The sequence below is a fragment of the Eurosta solidaginis genome, chromosome 5 (assembly GCF_040869045.1).
Source record: "Eurosta solidaginis isolate ZX-2024a chromosome 5, ASM4086904v1, whole genome shotgun sequence".
NCBI classification, from domain to species: domain Eukaryota; kingdom Metazoa; phylum Arthropoda; class Insecta; order Diptera; family Tephritidae; genus Eurosta; species Eurosta solidaginis.
The window spans coordinates 36,282,595-36,295,587 of NC_090323.1; the positions used below are offsets into that span (position 1 = coordinate 36,282,595).

The 12,993-nt window shown below is 34.2% G+C and overlaps 1 protein-coding gene across 4 annotated transcripts in view; it reads right to left on the minus strand.

Moving 5' to 3' along the window:
• Positions 1–12,993, minus strand: part of Pss (phosphatidylserine synthase 1 homolog l(3)77CDf) — a 67,160-nt gene that overhangs the window by 30,574 nt on the left and 23,593 nt on the right. Inside the window, exon 3 of one of the 4 annotated variants that reach the window (XR_010953580.1) lies at positions 4,100–4,162. The exons of the other annotated variants lie outside the window; for them this stretch is intronic. The gene's annotated coding sequence lies outside the window, so the exon portion shown is untranslated. Of the gene's footprint in view, positions 1–4,099; positions 4,163–12,993 lie in introns of those variants that run through there. 4 annotated transcript variants of the gene reach the window in all.

Sequence of the window (12,993 nt, forward strand, 5' to 3'; positions counted from 1 at the left end):
TTTGAATTAGGATTTGTATTTGAACGCGTATTATTATTGTTGTTATTCTGGTATCTACTTCCGTTATACTTAATTCCTATATCTTTGATTATTGTTGCCGTTATAGTTACTATTGTATGAAAATGAACTGTTATTATTTCTATAACCAGTATAGCCGCGGTTTGGGTAAAAACCTCGATAACTACCACGTGAATTTCTGAATGTACTGTTACCACGTGATCGAAAAGCTAGAACCTGACGTTCAGTAACTTCGTTGTTTTGTTCTGCAATTAATTTTGCTACTACGTCTTTCGGATCAGTAAATGCTCTTGAGGCTAAAATGGTTTTTACTAAATTTGATTTTGCATTTAGACGACACAAGTTAACAGTTTGTTCGACTGCTATTTCATGAGCTTTCGCTTGAGTGATCCCTTCAATAATAAGAGACCGCTCAAGTGAGTCAGCTAAATCTTCAACTTTTTTGGCAAAATCTGTATAATTGTTACCGTCAACGTGCAACGCTGCAATTCTCCCTTTCGAGTTGTCTGGTTTGATCCTATTACGTAGAGCTGTTTTAATTTCATTGACTGAAGTTACTTGTGTTGGTATTGCTTCACGGGCTTTACCCTCTAATTTTGATTTTAAGAACGCTATAAAAGTATCAGTTAAATCTGCAGTAGCGAATTGTTCAAGTAATGCAATTTTGTCTATAAAAGAATCAAGTGCTAGAGGATCACCACTGTAGTTTTCTCTAATAGAATTAGCACATGTGTTAATGAAAATTCTCTCGTTAAGATCTGGAGCTGAATTAGCAGAAGGTGAGGCCACGTTTGTACTATTTGGGTAGTTAAGATCTGATTTTAAAGTAGAAGAAGTTGAAGTTAATATTTCACTATTTGAATCGTTAAGATTTGAAACTAAGTTAGAAGTTAAATTTTTACTGGAAGAATCTTCCAAGCCTGGAAAATCTGCTGACAACGATAATTTATTTTCCTGTTTGGTGACTTTTTCGGTCGAAGATGAAGTTAAACTTTCGTAGCTTGAGGCTGATTTATTGGAATCGGATTCTGAATCTGAAGTTTTTTGCACTTGCTTACCACTTCTAAGGTTGTACATATGAAATTAATGAAGCACTTGTTTGAATGTTGAATTTATATTTGAAGCTGAAGTGTTGAGGAAAAGAAAAAAAAAATTGTAAGAAGGGAACTGATTTACAGGTGAATAGTCGCTAAAGAAATATTTAACAATTTATTAGAAGAATTAATTGAAACTGCAGTATACTTGTCTGAAAAATCTATAAAAGTAATTGATTTTAAAATGGCTCAAAAGTATGTAAGTATTAATTGGTAAAAGTATCAAAATGTAATCGCGGACGCACCGCTTTATTCAAAAAAATCTCAATTTGGTTTTTCACGGAACCACCGCATGTACTTAAAAAAATTTAGTTGGTTTTTAACGTAACCACCGCATATATCAAAAAAATTAATTGGTTTTTAACGGAACCACCGCATATGTCAAGAAAAGTTAAAAGTTTATCAAAATCCAAAATTTATATGAAATGCGAAATTAATTTTTCCTTTAATTTTTGAAATTTTAAAATTTTTGATTGAAATGCGAAAGCACTGAATTTTATAAAAGTTTTAATATACATACATACATATATGCGTAAGAAAAATACCCGTAGGCAAAATGTTAAATACATATATGTATACTTATTTTATCTTCTTCTGGTCACTGCTGCTGCTGCGCTGGCAGACCTGAATCGCTGCTGGTGTTGTTGCTGCCTTTGCGTGTTAATGTTGTTGGTGGTGGAAAATTGCGCTAACTTGCGTGTATTTGCTTTTGGGTTCCGTTAAATGCGCCGTTATGCGTGGCGTGGTGCGAGTGCCGTTATGTACAATTTATAGAATTTGTAAAATTTTGAGTTAAATTTTCATCATTAAATTGTATTTTAATTTTGTTGAATTTTGCTTTTGTTAAATGTTGATTAATAAAATTGTTTTTGTGGTTTATTAAATTCAATGTAGAAAATTGTACTGTCGTTTTTAAATTTAATTTATAAAATTGAATTGTAGAATTGTTTAAAGTAGTATTATAAAAACATATTGTAGGTTTGTTAAATTTTATTTTAAGAAATTATATCGCAGTTTAGTAGAATTTCATTTAAAAAATTGTATATTGAGGTTTTGTTGAATTTTAGTTAGAAAATTGTATGGTAGTTTATTAAAATTTTATTTAGAAAATTATGTATTGAAATTTATTTGAATTTTATTTAGAAAATTATATCGTAGATTAGTAAAATTTTATTTAGGAAATTATGTATTGCATTTTTATTCAATTTTTTTTTAGAAAATTACGTCGTAGATTAAAATTTTAATTAGCAATTTATGTATTAGAATCTCAGAATTTATTTAGAGAATTGTATTATTAAATTTTTGCACATTTCTCGCACCACACTCACCTTTACTTTTTTGTCCAAAAAAACTGCTGTCCTCCGAAAAAAAAATTTTTCACTCACCGCTGCTAATGTCAAAGACGTCCGGTTCGTCGCGTTGCCAAATTGAAAAAGAAAAGTATGAACGAGGCTCCAGCCTCACGGTCGCCATATAAGGTACGGCTTTTCTAGCCGACCCATTAAACTCACCTTCGATCACCTGTGTATTGTTCTTGGAGGGCGCCGCCTCCAGATTGCGGCCATCGTATGGAACTTAATTCCGTGGCGGTCTTCTACGCCATACACCCATTTATGAAAACGCTTTTTAAAAACAAACTCTTCTTTTTAAACAATCACTTTTTATTTAAAACTGTTCAAGTAAATAGTTATATGAATAACTAAAGCTTTTTTTTTTTTAAATACTTTTCGGGACTCTATATTGTACGCTTGCCAAATTTATAATGATGGCGGTAAAATATGAAAATGGCGAGGGCACTATTGCAAATCGACATTTTCATATTTCACCCCACATATGTATCTTATTCTTTCTCCCTTACAGCCTTACGATGGCTGAATACTTATTTATGTATATATTTCCTATTCCTCTTAGTATTCACAATGACATGTTAGTGATGAAAGTTATAGTGTTGCCATATGTGTCATTGAAAAGATGACTTGGGTCATTTTACCATTACATCATCATCCGCAAACAGTTTTATGTTACAATACTTTACAGCTTTAACAATATCATTAATATAAATCAAAATTAATAAAGGAGCCAATACAGAACCTTGCGGTAACCCTAATGGGACCGAAATTTCGTTCGATACTTCATCACCGATTATGGCTTTTTGTTTTCTGTTAGTCAAGTAATTTTGGAACCACTTTAATTCTTTACCCTGAATTCCCATGACTTTCATTTTCTGGAGCAAAATGTCTCGGTCCACTGTTTCGAATGCCCTTTTCAGATCCAGGAAAACGCATACAGTGTCCTTTTTGTTATTTAGATCTTCCTTCCAGTTAGCGATCACTATATTCAGTGCCGTTTCACATGAGTGTTTTCTTCTAAATCCCGATTGTTCACTTATTATTAATTTATTGTCTTCCAAGTAATTTTCTAACTTATTTTTTATAACTGCTTCCATAATTTTTTCATCACATGGTAGTGTATTTATAGGTCGCATTTCCTCAGGTTTATACGTATTTTTTATTTTTTTAACTGGTATAATGGTCGACGTTTTCCATCTTTGTGGTCCAATGCCCGTTTCCATGCTTTCATTTATAATTTTTGCATAAAAATAAGCTGTATACTCAATTGAATCTTTTAAAACTCCTTCTGATAAAAGATTTTTGCCACCAATTTTGTTCTTGAATAACCGAACTATTTTGACAATGTCATCTGCTACAACTTTATTAAATTTGAATGTCGAACTGCTCTCAGATACGGTTAAATTTAAATCAAAATGTTCGATACTTTGGTTTATTTCTAAAACACTGTTTACGAAAAAGTTATTGAGCTCATTCGCAATTTCGATCTTTTCTTCGATTTGCTTATCTAGTATTTGAATTTTGTTTATTTCTTGATGATCTTTATTCAGGTTTATGGTTTGCTTTAGATTTTTCCACATTTCTTTGCCATTATTTTTACTAATTAAGATTTGTTTTTCCATATATTTCGCCTTTTTCTTTTTGATAAGTTTTTTGTATCTTTTATTTATTTCTTTATAATTGTCCCAATTTCCTGTTTTCCTAGACTCATTTAAAAGATTATATTTAAGTTATTTAATTGTGTAAGTTCATGATCATACCACTTATTCATAAGTCTTACTTTCACTACTTTTTCAAATGTTAATCCTGTCATACATTATAGAATTGCATTGTTTACTATGTCTAATTGGGATTCTATACTGGTTGAATCATTTATCACAAAACTGCATGCGCGCAACAAGTTAAGTAGATTTTCTTTATTATAAAGCTCCCATGAGGTAATTGTTTTTGTTGTTCTCATTTTATATGGTGCTGATGTATTAATTTTTATTTCTATCGTTTCATGGTCTGATATTTTATACTTGTCCATGTTTTAACAAATAACATCATTCGAATTTGAGTATAGAAGGTCGATTTTTGTTTCAGTTGTATCTGTGATGACACATCTGTGATAAAACAGTAACTTGGCCACAGAGGTGGTCCCGTGCCAAATTTCAAGTAAATCGCACCATAAATCTTTTTTTAGAATAGGTCGACTTTTGGTTCACTTTTCGGAAGAACAAGAAAGAAAACGGACCAAATTGTGAATATAAAGCATTCTCAATTTCATAAAAGTCGGTCCAGTCGTTTAGCAGGAGTTCAGTCACAAATACAGGTACAGAAGAAATATATATTTATAGCAGTGTAATTTCCATTTTTGTCTAAAATTTATCAAATTTAAAGATGAATTTTTAAGCACCCTTTATGTATGTATTTATATATATTTTAAAGTTTAGGCATTTCATTTTCAGAAAAGTACTAAATTTTTACAGAAATCAATACGTTTCTCGAGTTTGGTAAAAATTGGTAAACCCGTTACTAAGATACCATTTTTTAACAAAAGTGAGCAGTGTGACGCCTCTTTTCCGAAACTTATTGGTTGCTTTATCGTTTCTTCAAAGCATACATTATTGAAGAACTTTTAAAAACTTTTATACAGTAATTAATAAAATATTAGGTTCTTGAGTTTTTAAAAAATGTGTAAACTTTTACGGTAAATTTCGAAGCACCCTGTTATTGTGATATATCTGTATATTCATTCTTAAGGACGTGCCACAATGAAATGTTTCATATAGATGCGTTTAACGCAAGCTTATGCATCAGCCAACATGTTGCGTTTATAAGTATGAAGGAACTTCAGACTTGGCAATTGAAGTTTATTTCGTCTTGCCCATTCATACATAAAATTTCGCGAAGCACTGTTATAAACATTCTCCCTATACAACAAAAATACTTGCTAACATATTTTGTGTCGTATTCATTTGTTATATTGCAATTTTTAGTTGTGAATCATGTTAGAAAAGTTAGCCACGAGTGAGAAAAATAATTTCACTTGCAAAGTGTGCCAGCACCCTTAGCCAAAGCAAATGTCAAATTCTTCATCTTGTGCTTTGCTTGCAACCAAAGTTGCAAGTTGGCTACTTTTTCATGTCAGATGGCGCCAGTGTCGCTCAATCTATCGTTCTCCTAAAAAATACGTGCAATCTACTCATAATGCATAAGCTGTGACGAGGCATTTAGGCTTGGTCATTTCTAAGAAAATTTTAAACGAAACAATGCGTCTTTCGAGTTTGGTAGATATTGATAACGTAGCTGCTAAGATAAAACCAAGCCTCTTCATCAAAATCAATAGTTTACCTGTGTTTATGCTTAAATACATCTTTATGAGCCCAATTTCATGTGTCCGTCAGTTTTTACTAAAAAATGTGTTTTTGCATTTATCTTTGACTGCATATTGTGAAGTTCCCTGTTGTTGTGGCACTCTTGGTTTTCAACTATCGAAAGCTCAAATAATTAGCTTTCATGTTCAATTTAAAGCTTTAAGATATCTTCAATGGTTCAAATGTTATGATTTTTGCAAAGAAAAATCTCAAAAGGTGCCATAGTGCAAATCCTCTAACACTTATATCTCTCTGGTCCAACTCTGCTGAAAGTTTCCTTCTACTCCCATTAGAGATTACTGATGACAATTTGTGAGCGGTCGCACCTACTGGATAAGGCGAAGCAATGCTACAACAACAAAAGGAATGCGTTTCAGTATAAAGCTGCAGTTACTCATGAACGTACGTACAAAAAACGTGTCAGCTGACACGACCTATCTTATGAATGTGCAATGTAAATGAAAACTCACCGAGGTTCAACGTATGTACGTAATCCGGAACGTAGAAATCAAAACAATTTTGATTTTTTCCGTAAGAACGTGTCAGCTGATCGCTCTCTCACTAGACAAAGTTGCCTAGTAAACTTTTGTGCGCTAATTTTTGACCGTTTGCAGTTTTATGCAAAAACACCTAATTAAAGTTTGAAAAATTGTGAAAATAATTCGAATTAATTATGTAAAAGTGCAGATTATAAATATGTAATCTATACTGATTTAATATTAATTCCAGCCTTTTACAACATCAAAAATTAAATTAGAAAAAGTTGATGTTTCCATAAGCATGCATTCAAACAGGTCAATGGCAATATTTTTTTCGTTGCCACTACGGGCATAAATTTCGCTCAAATGTGTACGTACGGCACACGTCGGTGAGGTAACTGCAGCTTAAGCTTCGGCTACGTTTTGTATACGAGGGGATGTTTCCAACTTTCAGCGCAGAATACTGGGAATATTTTTTTCGTTTCAAAAGCGATTTCAAATAGGATTTACTGTTATTTATCTAGATATGGAAGTTGTCAATGTAACAATACTGCTATAAGCGATGCGACTTATGCGCATTTACAAACTTCCGCTTACGTATCACTTGGTAGCTTTCATTTGCTTTTTTGTCCAGACAAGGTGACCAGCCATCACAAATATGGGAAATTAGTGTAGTATATAGTGTTGTGCAATGCGAGAGCAATGTAATGACGAGTTTAAAAATATGTTATTTGAGAAAGCTAGTACTACATTTGAGACATCTAAATAAAATACCATCGTTTTTAAGCACTTAATTTCAAATACCTTTAAGAAAACCTAATTTTTGATGTGTAAACATCTGTGCTCACGGTATGGGGGAATCCTGAACGTAAGCGTAAGTGTAAGCGTTAGCATAAGAAAATGGATTCACACTCTAACTACTTGAAGTAGTCTATATTGCGTCATAAATATTTTGAATTAAACAAAAAGTGTTACAATACCCATCTCTGTACGATGAAAAAGAAAATAACTTCCAATCCGAAAGCTTTCTATGATTTCAGAAACTCTAAACGTAGGGTTAAAGGGTTTCCTTTTGGTATGAAATACCGTGATGATTTCTCTAGCGACGATCAAGTAATTGCCAACTTCATTGCCCAATTTTTCAGTTCCAACTATTCCGCTGAATTAATTTCTTTGTCTAATGAATGTCCGTATAAACTTAAATCAGTTAACGCAATTAATATTCCAACAATATCTTCTGAGGAGGTTTTTTCACATTTAATGTCTTTGAAATACGGTCCTGACCTTATTCCCACATGTTTTCTTAAAAAATGCGCTGAACATATTTATCAGCCCCTAGATAGATAGATAATTAATTGAGGATCGCACTGAGACCATTGGTCTATTGTGCCCTCAACTGCTTCACAGCACCTCATCCAAGCCGACATCTCTGATGAACCCTGGCAGTTCACCTGGCTTGAGGGATTTGATGTGAGAATGCTCTGGCCATGGTGAGCCCATAAAAGGCCTACGTCTTGAGACTGCGTCTCATTCCAGGAGTACATGTTCCGCCGTCTCCGCTGATCGATCACAAAATCGGCATATGTTGTTCGATAGTATGCCCAGCTTCTGCATGTGGCTGTTCAGTCTACAATGTCCTGTAAGAATAGCTGTTAGGATCCTTATATAAAGACATATTCTTGCTAAACTCTGACCGTTTAGACGGTTAAGCGCCAATTAAGTAAGTAAGTAAGTAAACTTCAATGTCCCATCACGGACGTCAGAACATTACAAACCTCTTCTTTTGAGGTAGTGCAGAACTAATTTGGAATTAAATGAACGTTTTCGGTGTTTGTGTCATGATTTTAACTCTCATTCGAACTCATTTGATATAACAGATTCACTTTTTACTATAAAGAAAACTGTCCTATCCTATCTTAACTCGTAACAAAATAACAAACAAAAAATAAAATAAAATAATCTTTATATAAAATGTTCACTTATTTAACAATGTAGTATATGTATTATTTCCAACTGTTATGCATAATACTCAGCTGATGATATTTATTCTGTAGCTGAGCAGTTTTAGATCTCAACGCTTAACAAACCTCCGCCTATAAACAACTCGGTAAAAACAAAATCCGTGCGTCATGCGGATGCGCCCCTCGTGTCGGTTGGGCGGGCTTTGGAGGGTATTTATCCGTTGGGCTTATTATTAATATTATTAAGGAGTAGTTTGTAAGTAGTATCCTTTATGGGGGATATACATACATACATATCGCACTTGTTACGTTAAAGTGTAACAACTCAAAATTTCCAAGTTTTAGTTTTTCGCAAGAAAACAATGTACAGTGGTCATCTCTACCCACTGTAAAAATCGTTCAGTGGTTTGCCTAGGCTTTCGTTAAAAAAACCGTTATGACTCCCTCTTTGTTTTCAGAATGACTTCTTTAGACTCAACTAAAGAGTTACATTTTTAGTTGTCTCCAACTGTTTGAACAAATTGGCTCGTTGGTGTATCACATAAAGTGTAACATTTTTAATTGTGCCTATTTACAACATATAACGGTTTGTTTAAGTTACGTGTTATTTCGGTTTATCACTCTTTAGTTTCATTAGGTAAGTTTATTCTACTGTGTTATATCGTATTGTTACCACTATGTATATACAAAAATTTCAGGAAAAGAGTAATAACTTAAAAATTTGTTATTTTCCTGCAACTACTAAACAAATAAAAATTAAACAACGGTTATATTATTTTTAATGATATTTTCGTGCAATTACATTTTTTTCCTTGTAATATATTATTAATATTTACGGAAACAGTTTTTCGTCTCTAATGAAAATGTTCAAATTTTGAGTTGTGACACTTTAACGTAACAAGTGCGATATGTATGAAGAAAGTAAAAATGTGTAATATTGGTATACATATGTATTGTATGGAGTACTAAAGAATGTGTAAGCGCAGGCGCAGTATAATTTGGTATACATATGTATATACTATATGGGGTACTAGAGAATGTGCTAGCATAGGCGTAGTGTGTGGTATTAGTATGCTGAATGGAGTAATAAAGAAAGAGAGCGTAAGTGCAGTCACTCCACTGTAGCATAATGTGGGAACATGGTACTTGGTAAAGTGGATATGGGCGAAATCACACAACAACTTAAGGCAAACACGTCGCTTACATATACATATGTATTGTGACGAATATTAGCATCACTAATTGATCTCACATCCCTAAGCTTATTAAATAAAGGCACAACAACATTAAAGCAAGCTACATAAACACATTAATCATCATTTACGCACATGCATACAAGCCAACGAAGAGATAACTCACACACAGATGTAATCATCAGCCGATGTAGTACTCACATATACACGCGCATATGGCTATGCGAGAGACTATAAACTACAAATATACATGTACATATATGGCTGGTAACCAAGCATGAAGTTCGCGAAGTTACTATACCTTAGGAGAAATGGGTGAACGAGACAACATAGAGTATAAAAGCAGCGAAAGCTGAGTAGTCAGTAAACAGTTTGATTGCGAAGTATAAGTGTTATTGTGAAGTACTTTCAAAGTAGTCTAATAAAGACTATTTTGCATTATTGAATATTGGAGTTATTTATTCAACAATTTAGCGATACGAACGTTAGTAGACGGTGTAAAATAAGCGGAGTTTCACTAAATTCGTTACAATTGGTGTCAGAAGTCTCTGAGCATATACACAATGTTTGTGCATGCAAGTGCAAGAGGTAGGTAGGCAATTGAAAAGTAAGGTCCTCTCTCGGCAAACGAAAGTCATGCTCTACAATTCACTTGTCATACCCGTCCTGCTATATGGTGTAGAAGTATGGGCTATGACAACATCAGATGAAGCGGCTCTGGGAGTGTTCGAGAGAAAATTTCTTCGAAAGATTTACGGACCTCTACGCATTGGCGACGGCAAGTACCGAAGAAGATTTAATGATGAGCTGCATATGGGAACCATGTTATAAACATGCTCTTTTAGCTCGAGGGTATAGTCAAATTATACCAATTTGAGGGGTTCGAACCCATTTTATCGAAAAAAGGGTATCATGGAAAATTTTTTACCAGCGATTCGTGCTTAACGTAAAAATTTCCTAATGAAATATAGGCTTCGTATTATAGGCGGCCACCGTGGTGTGATGGTAGCGTGCTCCGCCAACCACACCGTATGCCCCGGGTTCAACCCCCGGACAAAGCAACATCAAAATTTTAGAAATAAGGTTTTTCAATTAGAAGAAAATTTTTCTAAGCGGGGTCGCCCCTCGGCAGTGTCTGGCAAGCGCTCCGAGTGTATTTCTGCCATGAAAAGCTCTCAGTGAAAACTTATCTGCCTTGCAGATGCCGTTCGGAGTCGGCATAAAACATGTGGGTCCCGTCCGGCCAATTTGTAGGGAAAATGAAGAGGAGCACGACGCAAATTGGAAGAGAAGCTCGGCTTTAGATCTCTTCGGAGGTTATCGCGCCTTACATTTATTTATTTTTATTATATGCATAAATTAACAGCGCCCGGGTTATTAGTGTCTAAAATATGATGATATAATTTAATTTAGTTACAGCTTTCTAAATTTTCAGGAAAAAATAGCGTTCTTAGCGCAAATGTAAGTAATAGAAGCAATATATGTATGTATTGTGACGAATATTAGCAACACTAAGGGATACTATCATCTCTAAGCCGATACTGAGCAGTGACTTGTACGGACATAAACAAATCAATCATTATGCCCATACAAGCAGCGGAGAGAAACGCACAAACACATGCCTATATCTGAGATAGTCCCAAAAGTACGCAATCATCGACGGAAGTATCGCTCACGTATACACGCGCATATGGCTATGCGAGAAGCTATAATAGTGTATCTGTAGTTATAGCTGGTAAACATGCAGTACATTCTAGAACCGCCTAGAAATGTGCAAACGAGGAAACCGAAGAGTATAAAAGTAGCGCCAGCTGAGGCATGGCAATCAGCTTGATTTAAGCACGCTATCTGTTGAGAAGTAGAAAAGTTATTGTGAAAGTAGTCTAATAAAGACCGTTTTGCATAATTGAATATTGGAGTTATTTATTCAACAATTTAGCGATACGAACGTTAGTAGAAGGTGTGAAATAAGCGGAGTTTCACTAAATTAGTTACAGTATATATCAAAAAAAGCAAAAACAAGAAAGATATTTTTGTGTATCGAGTGACGAGGTGTATTTTTGGGAAAAATGCATTTAAAATAATGCCCAATGGCAGTTCAAAGAAACAAAAAAGAAATAAAAATAAAATAAAAAAATTTTTTTAACGTAAAAATTTCCTAATGAAATATAGGCTTCGTATTATAGGCGGCCACCGTGGTGTGATGGTAGCGTGCTCCGCCAACCACACCGTATGCCCCGGGTTCAACCCCCGGACAAAGCAACATCAAAATTTTAGAAATAAGGTTTTTCAATTAGAAGAAAATTTTTCTAAGCGGGGTCGCCCCTCGGCAGTGTCTGGCAAGCGCTCCGAGTGTATTTCTGCCATGAAAAGCTCTCAGTGAAAACTCATCTGCCTTGCAGATGCCGTTCGGAGTCGGCATAAAACATGTGGGTCCCGTCCGGCCAATTTGTAGGGAAAATGAAGAGGAGCACGACGCAAATTGGAAGAGAAGCTCGGCCTTAGATCTCTTCGGAGGTTATCGCGCCTTACATTTATTTATTTTTATTATATGCATAAATTAACAGCGCCCGGGTTATTAGTGTCTAAAATATGATGATATAATTTAATTTAGTTACAGCTTTCTAAATTTTCAGGAAAAAATAGCGTTCTTAGCGCAAATGTAAGTAATAGAAGCAATATATGTATGTATTGTGACGAATATTAGCAACACTAAGGGATACTATCATCTCTAAGCCGATACTGAGCAGTGACTTGTACGGACATAAACAAATCAATCATTATGCCCATACAAGCAGCGGAGAGAAACGCACAAACACATGCCTATATCTGAGATAGTCCCAAAAGTACGCAATCATCGATGGAAGTATCGCTCACGTATACACGCGCATATGGCTATGCGAGAAGCTATAATAGTGTATCTGTAGTTATAGCTGGTAAACATGCAGTACATTCTAGAACCGCCTAGAAATGTGCAAACGAGGAAACCGAAGAGTATAAAAGTAGCGCCAGCTGAGGCATGGCAATCAGCTTGATTTAAGCACGCTATCTGTTGAGAAGTAGAAAAGTTATTGTGAAAGTAGTCTAATAAAGACCGTTTTGCATAATTGAATATTGGAGTTATTTATTCAACAATTTAGCGATACGAACGTTAGTAGAAGGTGTGAAATAAGCGGAGTTTCACTAAATTAGTTACAGTATATATCAAAAAAAGCAAAAACAAGAAAGATATTTTTGTGTATCGAGTGACGAGGTGTATTTTTGGGAAAAATGCATTTAAAATAATGCCCAATGGCAGTTCAAAGAAACAAAAAAGAAATAAAAATAAAATAAAAAAATTTTAAGCACTTCCTTTATATAAATGGACAAAAATCAGCGAACAATTTCTCCTTATATAAAGACATATTCTTGCTAAACTTTGATTTTTAAATTTTGACATAGAAATTGCAAAAATATATAACCTATGTGTTCACGTTTGTAGCTGAATGAGAAGTTACTTAAAAGTCGATTTCAAGGTTTGTATGAAAATCGTACAAACAT